The sequence below is a fragment of the Nicotiana tabacum genome, chromosome 18 (genome assembly GCF_000715075.1).
Source record: "Nicotiana tabacum cultivar K326 chromosome 18, ASM71507v2, whole genome shotgun sequence".
Classification (NCBI taxonomy): Eukaryota; Viridiplantae; Streptophyta; class Magnoliopsida; order Solanales; family Solanaceae; genus Nicotiana; species Nicotiana tabacum.
Window position 1 is genome coordinate 148,309,729 of NC_134097.1, and position 17,779 is coordinate 148,327,507.

Sequence of the window (17,779 nt, forward strand, 5' to 3'; positions counted from 1 at the left end):
TGCAAGATTCCCCTTTAAATTAAATCTTGTCCCCCCTTTATATTAAATAATCATATCACAACCCACCCCATTTCATTTTGTCCCCCATGCTTCAAATAAACAATTATAAAATGTACAATTCCTAAACTACCCCTTCCGACCTTACTGAAATTACCAAACTACCCCTGAACGTATTACAAATTTACCAAACTACCCATCAGCTATAACACATCAATTAATCAAACTTAACCAAAATATAGACAATATGATCAATTTCTAACAATGTTCAAACAACAATATGAACACGGATGAACATCATAACAACAATATCACATGAACATGATTTTAACAACATTTCAACAACAAATCACATGAACACAAATTGAACAACCAAGAACAACTAAAATTTGATTGAACAATATTTTTAGCAACAACAAACCTATTTTTCGGATTTAAACAACAACAATCAAACAAGTATATTTAGATTCTTAAATTCAATAATATTGAACTTAAAATCAACTCTAACAACATTACAACAAACAATTCTTATATTAAACTTTAAACAAGATTATGAGACCAATTCAAGAAATAATCACAAATGATAAACAAGAAATAAGAAAATCAAACTATACAAATTTCGGATTCAAGATCAATCAAACAAAGTATGAACATGAATGAAAAGATTCAACCACAATAACAAACTTTATTCAAATTTCGAATTGAACTTAAACAAAATAAATAAACATATTCAAATCACTAATCTTCAAATAATCAATTAATCTTTCTTAATTAAATCCAACAAAAAAAATATAACAAAGATACATGATCATGAATGAAATCTATATTAAACAAACAACGGATTCAAGCGATTTAAACTAAATCTAACAATATTAAACCTAAACTAACAATTCCTTTTTTGCAAAAATTAAATTAACATGAAATAAACTGAAAATCAATTAATTAAATTTTCATTTGAATCTGAAAATTAAACCAACCAAACATATAAACAAACTAAAAAAAATTATTTCAATGATGAACAAACAAAACAAGAATTGAATCATTTATCGATTTTGGATCCGAAAAATATCAAACAAATTACGGGCAAAAAATGAAACTCAAAAACCCACTAACCGGATCGAAACAATGACGAACTTGAACGGAAACAAATCTGCCCGGAAACAAATATCGCACCAAAATCATTTGACGCCGAAGACGATCACGAACGAACAAACGAAGAGCTTGAAGGAGAGGTAGCAGACAACCGTGAAAGCGATGCCGGACGGGGCAGCAACAACGCAAAACGTGAGCAGCAGTAGATGCTGGACGAAGCAGTCACGCAGCATCATGAAGTGAGGAAGAAGAAGAAGCAACGATCAACGTGAACTTGAAGAAGAAGAAACACTCGCGATCTTGAAGAAGAAGAAGAAACACGGGCGGCGGGTGTGTGTGTGTTGTGTTGTCGTGGTTGTGTGTGTGTATGTGAAGGAGAAGAGGTGGGGGAAGGGCAGCCATGGATGGGGTGTTTGGATGCTTGAAGAAGAAGAAGAAAAGAGAGAAAGAGAAAGGGGGGGGGGGCGGATGAGAGAGAGGGATTTTTTAGGGTTTTCTTCCTTTTCTTTTTTTGTTTTGTTTTGTTTTGCTTTGTTTTTTTTTTTTTTTTGAAATGCAAGATAGGGGGTGTTGGGTTATGGACCGGGTTGACCCGGTTTGAAATGGACTGGGTCATTTGGGAAGATTGGGCCATTTTTTGGGCCTGTGGCTTGAAATCGAAGAAGAGGCCCAATTCCGACTTTCTTTATATTTTCGCTCTCTTTTCTTCTTTTTATTTCTCTAAAACTAAATTATAAAAATACTTAAATTATTATTAAGAACTAAATTAAGTTATAAAAGTGCAAATTAACATCCAATAACAATTAACGCACAATTAAGTAATAATTAAGCATAAAATTGTATATTTGGACATTAAATGCTAAAAATGCAAACGATGCCTATTTTTGTAAATTTTTATTTTTTTGTAAACAAACTTAATTACTAACAAATTATAGAATTAAATCCTACATACAAAATGCGACATATTTTTGTATTTTTTATTAATTTAGCAAATAAACATGCACAGACAAATACAAATAATTATTCAAAATATCACAAAATTGCACACCAAGGAAAATTATTTTATTTTTGAATTTTTGGGAGTAATTCTCATATTGGGCAAAAATCATGTGCTTACAGCTGCCCCTCTTTTGCCCGAAGACACGTAGGGTTTTCGTGCAAAGATAAAGTGAGCGATTTTTGCCCATCCGAGTACTCCGTGTGAGGCATTTTTGAAAAAGATTTGACCGAACCTTTGCTTCAAAGGTTTCCTACATATCCTGGGCTAAACAGGAATCAGTTCAATGTAGTTCGGGAAGTTTTTGGTAGCTGGGACTACCGTGGGACTGCATTGTTACTGTTGTTGCATGCTATTACTACTGCTTACCGATCTCCTTGTTACACCTTGCTTAAAAGAAAACAAGAAGCTAGGCTATACTGCAATTTTTCTTGTTGCCTTGCTTTCTTGTCTGCTTGCATTTTTTTCCGGTGCTTTTCTTCCGATGCTTTTCTTCCTTTCGACACATGCACTTGAGTTTTTGCTGGGACCTCTTATTGCAACCTTCTGCTTCCTGATGCTGGGGATTTTTATTGTTTTCTGCTGGGGATTCCTGTTGTAACCCTCTATTTTATTGTCCTGTGACTTGATCTTGAAATGTATGCCTCTGTTCGATGGGCGGGCTCCCAACTTTAATACTTGAAAATTAATGTTGAATGTGTTCCTCTGTTATATGGGCGGGCTCCCAACTTCAACACTTGAAATGAAAAGACTGAAATTTATGCCTCTGTTATCTGGGCGGGCTCCCAACTTCAACGCTTGAAATATAAAGACTGAAATGTATTCCTCTGTTCTATGGGCGGGCTCCCAACTTCAACACTTGAAATAAAAAGACTGAATGTATGCCTCTGCTATCTGGGCGGGCTCCCAACTTCAACGCTTGGAATGTAAAGACTGAAATATATGCCTCTGTTATCTGGGCGGGCTCCCAACTTCAATGCTTGAAATGAAAAGACTGAAATGTATGCCTCTGTTGTCTGGGCGGGCTCCCAACTTCGACGCTTGAAATATAAAGACTGAAATGTATGCCTCTGTTATCTGGGCGGGCTCCCAACTTCAATGCTTGAAATGTAAAGACTGAATGTATGCCTCTGTTCTTTGGGCGGGCTCCCAACTTCAACAACTGAAATGTAAAGACTGAAATGTATGCCTCTGTTATCTGGGCGGGCTCCCCACATCAACAACAACTTTTAAAAATAAGCGTCATTACTCTCTTCAGGCGGGCTCCTGACTTCAAATACACAACTTTTAAAATAAATGCCTTTCCTCTCTTCAGGCGGGCTCCTGACTTCAACAACAACTTTGAAAATAAATCGACATTCCTCTCTTCAGGCGGGCTCCTGACTTCAACCAATACATCGTCATTCCTTTCTTTAGGTTGGCAAGATTTCAACAACTTTTAAAAACGCCTTTCCTCTCTTCAGGCGGGCTCCTGACTTCAACCAATAAATCACCATTCTGTTATTCAGGGGGGCTCCTGACTTCAACCAATACTTGAACTGTGTGTCTCCGTTCTTCAGGCGGACTCCTGACATCAGACTTGAAAAGTATGTCTCTGTTCTCCAGGCGGACTCCTGATTTCAACAACAACTTAGGAGGAAATGCCTCTCCTATGGGTAAAATAAACTTAGGAGGAAATGCCTCTCCTTTGGGTAAGACTAAACTTAGGAGGAAATGCCTCTCCTATGGGGTAAAAGTAAACTTAGGAGGAAATGCATCTCCTATGGGTGAAACTAAACTTAGGAGGAAATGCATCTCCTATGGGTGAAACTAAAACAAACTTAGGAGGAAATGCATCTCCTATGGGCAAAACTAAACTTAGGAGGAAATGCGTCTCCTATCGGTAAAAGTAAACTTAGGAGGAAATGCATCTCCTATGGGTGAAACTAAACTTAGGAGGAAATGCCTCTCCTATGGGTGAACCATTTCCTTCTTCCTGAATTATTTACTTACCTGTGTTGTCTTCCCTCGAAACTGCTGGGGATTATTTTGTTGGGGATGACTTTTCCTTTTCTTCCTTACCCACTCTGGGTTGCCCGAAACTCTGTCGAGGATGCTTCTACATCTCGATGATCCACTGGGGATAACACTGCTGTGGATAACTCTGCTGAGTAAATATGTTATCTTACTCATTCCAAAATTACTTCCTTTTGAGTAGGATGTTTCATTCCTCTGCAAACTACTTCCCCCTTTTTCTTTTTTTTCTTTTTTTTTCTTTTTTTTCTCTTTTTTTTTTTTGAAATGAAAAGACTAAATGTATTCCTCTGTTATATGGGCGGGCTCCCAACTTCAACCAACAAATCACCATTCTGTCTTCAGGGGGGCTCCTGACTTCAACCAATAATGTCAAAAAATAAAATGCCATTCTGTTTTTCAGGGGGGGCTCCTGATTATTTAAAATTTGAATTGTATTCCCTTATTCTCCAGGTGGGCTCCTGATTGCTGATACTTCCATTGTATTCCCTTATTCTCCTGGTGGGCTCCTGATTGCTGATACTTCAACTGCTCTTCCTTGTTCTCCAGGTAGACGCCTGATTGCTAATACTCCAACTGCTCTTCCTTATTCTCCAGGTGGACGCCTGATTGTTGGGGATAATACTACTGGGGAAGTCTCCTTTCTTCCCCTCCTTCAAATTCAATTTTTTTCTCTTTTTTTTTCCAACACTGCTGGGGATAAAAGTGTTATCTTCTCGGGATAACGTTGTTGAGGATAACGCTGCTGGGGAATTTTATCTCTTCAAATCGATGCTTCATTCTTCTGGAAGCTGCTGGGGATGATAATGGCTTTTTGCTTTTCTGAGCACAAGTGTCATCCCTTTATTCTGTCTGCTGGGGAATACTTCATCCATTGAAACTTATTATGTTGGGGCAACACTGGTTCAAACACCACTTCCCTTGAGACTGGTGCTATTTTTATTCTTCCTCGAATGGGTACCTGACTTCCAGAAAATTTTCCGAATGAAAGGAAAATTTTCTGCCCCAGTTTGACAGTCTCCCTTATGGCATGCATTTCTGTCATCAATGCCATTTCCTTTACCTGTTTCAAATCAAACAAAATTTGTTAGTTTAAAACGTGGTGGTTGGTTGTGATACTCCTACTGGGATGGCATTTCCTTTTCTCCTTCCTTGCTCCGCGCTCCACAACTTGTTGGGGATGATATTATTTGCTGGGGATAATCCCTTTCTGCTGGGGATATCCCTCTTCTTTTGTGGCATAGCTCGGAAACTTGCATTTTTCCGACCTTTTAGTCTCGCATGAATTTCTCCAAATCATGCTCACTGCTTTCCTTGCTTTGTTCATGGGCCTTGGCCTTGAGGTTTATAACCTTGGTTTTGGCAAATCTTGACACTCGTTAGTCCTTTTGTCAGTTCCCTTTTGCTGGGGATATCTTTTTTGACACTAGTCTCGCGCTTGTTCCTTGCTGACTATACCACTTGGATGTACTAGTCAGATCTCATCTTGCATATTTGGAAAGTTGATGGCCTATTTTGAAATCATTTCCCACTGGTTCTGACCAAACAGACTCTACTGGGGAATTTTCTATGAAAGGAAAAGATAAAAGGGAACAGAATAAAAGACAAATGAAAAAGATGACTCTGTAACAAAAGAAACTATAAATAAAAACCTATCAAACGCAGACACCGACTCTAATGGTCATGACATGCATATGTGGCCTATCCTCCGTCGTCAATCGTCTTTCAAGACCTTCAATTGGCAATTCCCCATCTGATTCTCAATCTTATTTGACTTGTAGTGCCCGAAGGATTTTCACTATCAAGTCTCTCTCATTTTGTTTTTTTCTCTCAGCTTTCATCGCCTTATGGTGTCCGTGAAGGTTTTCACCGATAAGACTCTCTCATTTGTATCACTTTCCAGCTGGGTATTTGGAGTGTTGCCAGTATGACTCTCTCTGTTGGAGATTAGAGTCCTTTCTGCTGTGGAACGGAATGTTATGTTCACCGGTAAGACTCTTCATTTGTCTGTCTTGGCATCTTTTGAAGACTGATCAAAAGGTCTTTCTTTGGACCGTAATGTGGGTTTTTGGATAGGGCTAGAAAAAAAAAGGGTATTAAATGCTCAAAAAATGCATTAATTTTGGGTTATTAGTTACAACCTTCGGAATTAGATTTATTTACAACAAACGCAACATTTGCCCCAGTTTCTTGCTTGGGGATATTTTAATTGATTTTTTTTTCATTTTTCAAAACTATGACCGAGCCTTACACCTACGTATCCTCTTTGAGGAATCAGGTCAAACGTAGTTCCCAATTCCTCTTTTTTTCATTTGACTTTCTTTTGTTTTTTTGTTTTTGTTACCATTTTTCTTTTCTTTTCTTTTTCGTTTTGTTGTTTTCTTTTCTTTTTTTTTCATGTTTTCATGCCATGCTCGCGTTTTCTAGTCGTTTTTACTGATTCCGAACGAGGGGTATGAAAGAAAAATAAGTAAGGCTCAAAAGGGATAACGAAGGATAAAGTGTTTAGGTAGCAGAACAAAATGCCTTTGTCATTCCAGTCTTCAAAAACATGCCAAATGCAAACAACACAACAAACAATAGATTTATAGTCTCTTCCGACGGTGCTGGGCTTGACAATTATGTTAAACATTTGCTTTTCCCTTTGTTATTTCTAAAACATCGTTGGGCGACACTTTCATTATCATGAATGACCCTCTTGATTTTAACGGTTTTCTTTGTGTTTAACTTGCCCCAGTTCCACATGACTCGGGCTTCAAATAATCCCAAACCGTTCTTATTTCCTTTAAATGGTCTGATCGCCTTTCCAGGGTTTTACGATTAACTTTTAAGGTTTGGCCCAAACTGTGTGCACATGTCATGTCACTAGAATCGGCACTGAACAAAAATGATAAAAGGCCTAAACAAAGAGATGACTGGAAATAAAGAAAGACCGAATTTTGTATTAGACTACCGGTGAAATGGTTTAAATAACAAAACAAACAAAACAATCCAGAACAAAATCCTAAAACAAACTGGACAAGACAATATCCGACTTATAACCCTAATAATCCGAACAACATAAATGTCAACAAAATAAGCCACCACAAGCTTCTCTCTTGTTAACCAAGGAACAGAGCGTCCTTCCACTTTATCAAGACTGGCATCTTAGCCACTGAGCTTTGCATCGATACTGCCAAGACCATTACCAGCTTCAATATCATCAACATTCGTTGGCAAGTTCTCGAGGGGGCTCGAGTGCACCATGTCACTGTTATTAATCACAACCCGCCCTTCTTGGATCATTTTCTCTACTTCCCTTCTCCAACTATGACAGCTCTCAATGTTGTGCCCTATGACATTGGAGTGGTAGGCGCATCGCACTGCCGGATCAAAGCTCCTTGCAAGTGGATTTGGAGTACATGCGGGGAGTGGCTCAATCGAGCCAGCATGCTTTAGCCTTTCAAACAGACTTGCATAAGATACTCCGATAGGGGTGAGAGCCTTTCCTCGTTTCAGCAACCTTTCATTCCTAAATGCTTGATTGGGCCGGAAACCTGATCCAGGGGGCTTCCGGTAGGCTTGTGAGGGTGGATAGGCCTTCTGTGGAGCTGGGTATTTGGAAAGTGAAGCCCGTCTTTGGGAATCTCGTGGAGAGAAGTAGCATTGGGGAGGGGAGTAGCGTGGACGAGTGATGGAGCTACTCGGGTAGCTAGGAAAGCTGTCATAAGTGGGTTGGGATGGAGAGTATGGGGGATGGGTAATGCCAGAGTTTGAAAAGCTTGGCGGTGGTGGGGGTGGTGCTTTCCCAGTTATCCATGCCTGATACATGTCTGCCACATGTTGTCTCAGCATTTTCACTTCTTCTACCAACCCGTTGTTCTGTTCGACCAATTGTTGTCGGTCATCAGTACCGACCCACCCTGTTCTGAGGTTCTGTGTCATTTGCTTTGCAGGGAGGAGTTACCACAACCAACCACTTTTCTATATATGAACACAACAAAGGGAAGCCATCACGTTAGTGTCAGGGCATTTGACAGATAATCATATATTAGAGATGCATTGCACCTAAGCAGTTAAACCATTCTATCAGAGATGCGATGCACTTGCGCTTTCCTTTATTTTTCTTTCTTCCCTTTTTTTTTCTTTTTCAGTGGTGGTCGAATCTTATGGAGATTGCCTACGTATCATGACCCCGCATGAATCAGACCTTGCGTAGTTCGGACCAATAAAGATAAACAATACTCAACAATTTTTTTTTAATTTTCATATTAAAACAAACTGGGTTTCAAAGGTTTAAAGATGACCTACAAACTTGAAAATCAAACAACCCGCATATTCTAATCAAAAGATTTACAAACTCAAAAACAAACGGCCAGCTTCCTTTCCCCGTTTATCAAATGCAACCAAATGACTATTTTTGCAAATGTGGCCCCTTCCAATTCTCACATGAATTTTGAGGCTGGGGAGGATTATTTTATGACACTTCACCAACTTGTCCATTCTTTTACGAAAATAACCTTTCGACAACTGAAAGATACTCTAAGGCTATTTCGGCAAGAACGGTTTAAGACGCGGCCGAAGCTGGCTCGGCTTATTATGACAAAATTCAAACGGTATTCACCTGACCGCCGACTCTTTGTTTTTTTCTCTCTTTTAAAATTATAATAAAAACCTGGTGTTGCAAACACGGCCCTTCAGCGCCTCGGGGACGAAGATTTATAGGGCTGTGTGGGTCAACTAGACCAAAAATCCTAAACATGACCCAAAAGTGGCTGTTTATGCAAAGTCAGCCTTCCGGCGTTCCTTTCGGGAACATTCGGCTATTTATGACATAACAACATCACCTGACTTATTTATGACTCTTTTTATCGTTTTTCAAATTAGAAAACTCAATATTGCAAACACGGCCTTTCAACGTCTCGGGGACGAAGATTTTTAAGGCTGTGTGGGTCAACTGGACCAAATCTTAAATATGACCCAAAAGTGGCTGTTTATGCAAAGTTAGCCTTCCGGCGTCCCCTTCGGGAACATTCGGCTATGTCTTGATAAAACAGCGTCACCCGACTTCTTAGAAATTTGACATATATATTTTTGCTATTTTTGTTTTTGTAAAAGAGGAAGTTGGACATCACCCGACTTATTTATGACAAAATTAAAAATCTTGACATGTTTTTTTTTATTTGTTTTTGGCTTTTTTAGGAAAAGGGGGGTTGGACCCGATGAGGGTTGCCTACGTATCTCACATCCGGTGAGAATCAAACCCGCGTAGTTCGGGCAAATTAACCGAACTATTTTAAAACATGACTCTTTTACATTTTTATTTTTTCCTGGCAAGACAATCTATTTTCCTTTTCTATTTTTGAAAAAGACAAAATAACGATTTTTTTTTCATTTTCAACAAACAATAAAACAATCTATTTTTCCGGAAAAAAAAATAATAAAAGACTTTTTTTTATATATATTTTTTAGTAAAACAAAATAAAATATTTTCCTTTTTTTTTTCAAAATTTCGGCAGAGTTTCGCCAGTAATTGGTCATTGATTTTTTCTAAAATAATCAATTAACTCCCTAACTGATATATTCTTTTTCCTTTTTTTCTTTTTTTTTTCAATTTTCCAACATTCCCGAGATTCAGAAACCGGTCAACATGCAAGTTCGGAACAAATATATGTACAGAGCAAGTAGGATGCATCAGAATGGTCTTTTCAATTTCAGGTTGCTAGTCCTAGACGGACCCAACCCCTGTGTTGAGTCCCCTAAGTCAAATGTAACGTGATGCAAATAATCGTTCCTATTAGGGATCCGACATGAGGTTTCGTTATACTAGGTTTATAACCTGGGTATATGTTCTAGACTGTGTACCCGAGCGGACAACTCGAGTCGAGGAGGGGGCAACTTACCGGGAACCAAAAGGCCATCCGGCTTCGTAACTTATCCGTCCTCTTTCTTATTTCAGGTGTTGACACTAACAGAATAGGGAGTCTCGACCAGCGAGCTTCTCCCCAGAGGTAAGAAGAGAATGGTTTCGGCACAGTTTATATACAATTCAGTTAATATCAAAGCGGTAAAAGACAACATTTAGTATGTTATGTCAGAACATGCAATATATATCAGATAATAAAGTCAAATATAACAATTATTCTAAGCTCGAATTCTTGAACCCTGAACTAGTGGTTCTGGGTCGTTATCCCCAACAGAGTCGCCAGAGCTGTCACACCTCCTTTTTCCGCCCTCGCGAGGGTACAGGAGTTTTTTCCAATTAAAGGACAGTCGAAACGGGATTTATTTCTTTATTTCAGAGTCGCCACTTGGGAGATTTAGGGTGTCCCAAGTCACCTATTTTAATCCCGAATCGAGGAAAAGAATGACTCTGTATTACAGTCTGCGCACCAGAAATCCGGATAAGGAATTCTGTTAACCCGGGAGAAGGTGTTAGGCATTCTCGAGTTCCGTGGTTCTAGCACGGTCGCTTAACTGTTATATTCGGCTTGATTATCTAATATAATACGTATTATAAACTTATGTGCAAATTTTATCCCTTAGCCGCTTTTATTATTCTTTTTATTTATTGTTATTATTTTACGAAAAATTGCAACATTGTGAAAACGTATTTCAAATCACGTCGCAATCAATTGCACCCGTGGTTATCGACACATTTCGACTCCGTTGAGATTTAGATTTGGGTTACATAAATGCACACCCGTATTTAAGGAAATAACATTATTAAATACGCGTCTAGAGCGACTAGCGTGTCATTATTTTGGGTAGGGCCGTGAAATTTGCTAAAACGGCTCCTCCCTAATTCTAAGCAATTAACTGTACATTTATTGAGGGCCCCGAAATCTATACATTTCATTAAGCGAGGCTCATCTCATTTATTTTAAATGGACAAATCTTAAAGCGACTACATTTTTTCTATAAAAATTAGTCTCTAAAATAAAGAAAGAAAAATCCTAATTAATTACTAGCTTTTATAATTTTAAGAAAACATGACATGCTAATTGCTTGGTTAATACAAATATTGATAAAAAAAAATTTACTCTTAATTTCGAAATTTTAAATAAAATAAAAATTCAACAACTAATATTCAAAATAAACAAATATAGCTAGATTAAAACTCAGCATTGTTATTATTATTTTTTTTAAAAAAAAAAAATATTATTGAGATTAATTATTCACAATCATTTGAAACTAGACTTAACCATAATTACTAAAGCTTATTAGAAAGTTTATTAGACTTAAACGTTCTTCTAATCTTGCTTAAGTTCAAGTCATGCCTTAATGCCTAATTTACGATGTTTAATTTAAATTCATGTTTTAACTAAATTTATCTACTTGTTCATGATCAACCTACAATCTTGAAGCCTTCATAGCTAGTGAATTAACCTGTTTTGCCGAACTGATTTATTACAGACTAGCTTATGATATTATTTTCTTATTCCAGCTATTATTTAGTAATTCATGAAATAGCTTAAATACAATCAACAAAAGAAACAAAGAAAAAAAAACGAAATTAAAACTTCAAATTTTCATTCTTCATATGTATTCATGCTTCATATTTCGGATTACAATAACCAGCTTTTCAGTTGTGTACCTGATATTGGAAGCAAAAGAAAATGAATATGAGTATCAGCAGCAGCAGTAAAATCAGTACAACACAGCAACAATAGCCCAGCAACAGTAACAAACCAGTGGAGTAGTAATCCAAAAAAAAACAAAATCTTCCAGCTTTGATGAAACAACAATTAATTCTGATTTCAAACAACAAAAGAAAGCAGAATATTTTTTTTAGTTTTTTTTTTTGAAAGCTTAAATATTTTTCGGAATTTTCTATCTCTTAAATGTTCAGCCCTTTTCTCTCTCTTATTTTCAGATTTGTTTCTCTCTCTCGTATCTGTGTATTTTTTCTCTATCTCTCTGTATATTTTCTTTTGATTTCAAGACTTCACATATATAACACATCCCATAAACCTTTCAATTAATTAAAATCAATACTTTTTCTCTACCCAACCCATTATCTTTCCACTCATCCCCATTACATTAAATAAACATATCACACCACCCCATTTTATTTTGTCCCCCATGCTTCATTTAAAATAATGCAAGATTCCCCTTTAAATTAAATCTTGTCCCCCCTTTATATTAAATAATCATATCACAACCCACCCCATTTCATTTTGTGCCCCATGCTTCAAATAAACAATTATAAAATGTACAATTCCTAAACTACCCCTTCCGACCTTACTGAAATTACCAAACTACCCCTGAACGTATTACAAATTTACCAAACTACCCATCAGCTATAACACATCAATTAATCAAACTTAACCAAAATATAGACAATATGATCAATTTCTAACAATGTTCAAACAACAATATGAACACGGATGAACATCATAACAACAATATCACATGAACATGATTTTAACAACATTTCAACAACAAATCACATGAACACAAATTGAACAACCAAGAACAACTAAAATTTGATTGAACAATATTTTTAGCAACAACAAACCTATTTTTCGGATTTAAACAACAACAATCAAACAAGTATATTTAGATTCTTAAATTCAATAATATTGAACTTAAAATCAACTCTAACAACATTACAACAAACAATTCTTATATTAAACTTTAAACAAGATTATGAGACCAATTCAAGAAATAATCACAAATGATAAACAAGAAATAAGAAAATCAAACTATACAAATTTCGGATTCAAGATCAATCAAACAAAGTATGAACATGAATGAAAAGATTCAACCACAATAACAAACTTTATTCAAATTTCGAATTGAACTTAAACAAAACAAATAAACATATTCAAATCACTAATCTTCAAATAATCAATTAATCTTTCTTAATTAAATCCAACAAAAAAAATATAACAAAGATACATGATCATGAATGAAATCTATATTAAACAAACAACGGATTCAAGCGATTTAAACTAAATCTAACAATATTAAACCTAAACTAACAATTCCTTTTTTGCAAAAATTAAATTAACATGAAATAAACTGAAAATCGATTAATTAAATTTTCATTTGAATCTGAAAATTAAACCAACCAAACATATAAACAAACTAAAAAAAATTATTTCAATGATGAACAAACAAAACAAGAATTGAATCATTTATCGATTTTGGATCCGAAAAATATCAAACAAATTACGGGCAAAAAATGAAACTCAAAAACCCACTAACCGGATCGAAACAATGACGAACTTGAACGGAAACAAATCTGCCCGGAAACAAATATCGCACCAAAATCATTTGACGCCGAAGACGATCACGAACGGACAAACGAAGAGCTTGAAGGAGAGGTAGCAGACAACCGTGAAAGCGATGCCGGACGGGGCAGCAGCAACGCAAAACGTGAGCAGCAGTAGATGCTGGACGAAGCAGTCACGCAGCATCATGAAGTGAGGAAGAAGAAGAAGCAACGATCAACGTGAACTTGAAGAAGAAGAAACACTCGCGATCTTGAAGAAGAAGAAGAAACACGGGCGACGGGTGTGTGTGTGTTGTGTTGCCGTGGTTGTGTGTGTGTATGTGAAGGAGAAGAGGTGGGGGAAGGGCAGCCATGGATGGGGTGTTTGGATGCTTGAAGAAGAAGAAGAAAAGAGAGAAAGAGAAAGGGGGGGGGATGAGAGAGAGGGATTTTTTAGGGTTTTCTTCCTTTTCTTTTTTTGTTTTGTTTTGTTTTGCTTTGTTTTTTTTTTTTTTTTGAAATGCAAGATAGGGGGTGTTGGGTTATGGACCGGGTTGACCCGGTTTGAAATGGACTGGGTCATTTGGGAAGATTGGGCCATTTTTTGGGCCTGTGGCTTGAAATCGAAGAAGAGGCCCAATTCCGACTTTCTTTATATTTTCGCTCTCTTTTCTTCTTTTTATTTCTCTAAAACTAAATTATAAAAATATTTAAATTATTATTAAGAACTAAATTAAGTTATAAAAGTGCAAATTAACTTCCAATAACAATTAACGCACAATTAAGTAATAATTAAGCATAAAATTGTATATTTGGACATTAAATGCTAAAAATGCAAACGATGCCTATTTTTGTAAATTTTTATTTTTTTGTAAACAAACTTAATTACTAACAAATTATAGAATTAAATCCTACATACAAAATGCGACATATTTTTGTATTTTTTATTAATTTAGCAAATAAACATGCACAGACAAATACAAATAATTATTCAAAATATCACAAAATATCACAAAATTGCACACCAAGGAAAATTATTTTATTTTTGAATTTTTGGGAGTAATTCTCATATTGGGCAAAAATCACGTGCTTACACACATTTATCAACGTCATGACAATTAAAATCATAACCATCTCTCATAGCGTTGGAAACCGAAATTAAATTCCTTCTAACGGAAGGTACATATAATGTGTCTTTTAAAGCTAAAATTCTACCACTACCAAACGAAATACTAATATTTCCTAATGCTAAAGCTGGGGCTGCTGAACCGTCTGCTTGATAAACATTGATTTCTCCTTTACTTAGCCGCCGTGTTACCTGAAACCCCTGCAAATAAGTGCAGATATGATTAGTGGCTCCCGAATCTACACACCATGACATGGTAGAAACAGCCGCTAAAAATGTTTCAATGACAAGTAGATGTAAATCACCTGGTTTATTTTTCAGCTTGGCCAGATAAGTTGGACACTGCTTCTTATGATGCCCGGGCTGCTTGCAGTGATAACACTTGCCCTTAGCCTTTTTCACACCAGCAGTCGCGCCACCAACAGAGGGTTTTTGAGCCTTTTTCTTTTTCTGCCCGCCTCTCGGCTTAGAAGAAGAACCTGCCTCAAAATTCAATGCCACGGGAGGAGCTTGGGACTTGATAATAGTCTCTGCCGACTGCAGCTCATTCAACAATTTCGCAAGGGACAAATCCATTTTGTTCATGTTATAATTCAGGCGAAATTGCTGAAAACTGTCAGGCAAAGTCTGCAGGATCATTTCAACCTACGTGTCCTTATCAATGTTAGCTCCAAGGACCTCCAGTTCATTCAGAAGACTCATCATCTTTAGAACATGGTCCCTGACCGATGAACCTTCCACCATTTTGGTATTCAGAAGGGCTTTCATGGCAGTCTGCTTAGCCGCACGATTCTGATCTCCAAACATTTCTTTGAGATTTTCCAGAATGTCATAAGCAGACTCCATCGACTGATACTGATGTTGCAGAACATTCGACATGGATGCCAAAATGTAACACCGCTCCATCTCATCAGCCTTAATCCATTTCTGGTAAGCCTTCTATTCATCATCTGTAGCATCGTCTCCAGGTTTTTCTGGACACACCTCATCGAGCACAAATTTGTACTCTTCAGCAATTAGAACAATATCCAAATTTCGTTTCCAATCAACATATTTTGGACCCTCAAGTTTGTTTTGGGTAAGAATGGCAGTAAGGGGATTAAAAGCAGTCATTGTTAATATGGGAGACATTAAATATTTAAATAGATCAAATCAGTTTGTATTATGAACATTAAAATTCAAAACACATTATATATATACAATCTATGCACCTTGAACAACAAATTTCGATGGGAAAGAAGCTATTCTTGCAATATACATATATAATGACAGATTTTCACTCCATAAACTTAAACATGTCATACTCAGATGGAGAGTAAACTGTTAATTTAAGCCAAGTGAATATCAACATTCAACATATATTAGTCCCATTGAACCAACATGCATACTCAGATGGAGAGTAAATACAAATAATCAATGACTAGTATAACATAGTGATTATTCATAATATTTTTATCCGATATGGAAGAAGACCTACGTCAATGTGTAAAAACATTATATCACTGATTTTTAAAACCCCCGGGGACCAAGGGAATTGATCCCCACAATTGCTGGAATTAAAAACAACCAAAAACAAATTCAGAATTTTAGAAAAACAGCAAAAACACCATCTAAACGACCCCGAACGCCCAAAAAACGACTTCAGTCATAGAAATCCATGAGTATTGCTCACTGGGCCGTTTCGCATGGACCTGCCAAGTTTCAGGTCAATCGGAGTCAGTCAACTTTTTGACCTCCGATTTTCTGCCCTAATTCAGCAAAACGTGTCTTTCCATTTTACACGATAAAATTCAACTTTCAGATTATTCTAACTCAACATCACCAATATTAAAAGGATACATCAAGTTTTCAGAATAATCAACACAACCCATAACAGATAATCACACCAAAAAACAGTGCAGGTTTTCAGAAAAACAAACTTTGCATGTAATTCAAAACTTGCATATAGAACATGATATTAATCCTTATGGTTTATCCTAATTATTTAATTAGACGTGAGTAAGCTCTGATACCAATTGTAGGAATATATACCACAGCGAAAGCAATAACAGAATCTTATTCACGTGTAATCTAAACAACTAGCACGTATGGAGATTTTAGGATTACCTCTTGAAGCGTAAACACAACAAATCTATGTCGTTCTTCAGCTCCTCAGTTGAAAACACACTAGCAGATTTCTACAGTCTTCTACTGTGTTACCCAAACAATAACCGAAAATAGAGAATTTTGGGTGGGCCAAAATTCTAGTAGAAACCGCAGTCAGAATCATGTAAAAAAAATGTCCAACCCTTATATCCATATATATATAGTTGCGTTTTTTAGGTCAAAATCGTTTTCAAAACCTGTTAGGTTTCCTTCTCCCACTAAGGGACGGTTTCCACGTTTTCTTTCCCACTAAGTAACAGTTTTCACTATTTTCTATTATTTAGGCACAGTAGAGACCACATAATTTAATTAACAAGGCTTCCTATTATGATATTAATTTCGAAATTCTGAAACTAATTTCCATCATAATAAATTACGAATTATTCCACTAAAAATTCATAATTGCACTCCTTAGTTCAATTTCGAAATTCTTCCATAAAACCTTATTTAACTCCCCATGTTAAGATTAAGATACTAATCAATCAAATTAAATTACTGACTATTTAATTTATTGATTACTTCCTTTAGACTTACACTTAACTTATTTCATGTGTCGGATACAAAATCCACCGGCCGGGTTTACACATGAAAACTTATAAGTTTTCATAAAGGAGTATCATCAATCTCAAAATCGAGACATGGATTCCATCAACTAATTATTACTTCGCCAATGTATATCATTGTTATCCAATTTACCAGGCTTATTGACTCGCGAAAGAATCTCGCCTTTTAATAAATCAAAACAACAAGTGACATACACAACTAATAATAATTATATCAGGATTAAGAGTATAAGTACATTAAATGGACTAGAGAAATTATTTTATAAAGTCAGTATAAAATACTCATCTCTACTTGATCCGTTCAATACATACAAAATGTACTAGCACAAGAAGTTGGAATTAAACCATTCTCATAATCAAGATAAATTGTATTTAATCTTGTGCTACAATCATTCTGATGATTTGTCCAATTCTATCATTAGATTGTGAACATTAACTTTTATGTCTTACAAGAACCGATGATTTAATCTTCCGTGTATAAGCTAAACTCTATACACTAAATCATCTACTATGTAAGCAATGGACGCACAAACCAACACATGATCTATTTAAAATGAAACTTTATTGAATTTAAACAAGTAAATAAATAATTGTTCATAAAGAATACTATAACAATACGCATGACTTATAGTATATTCTAACAATTC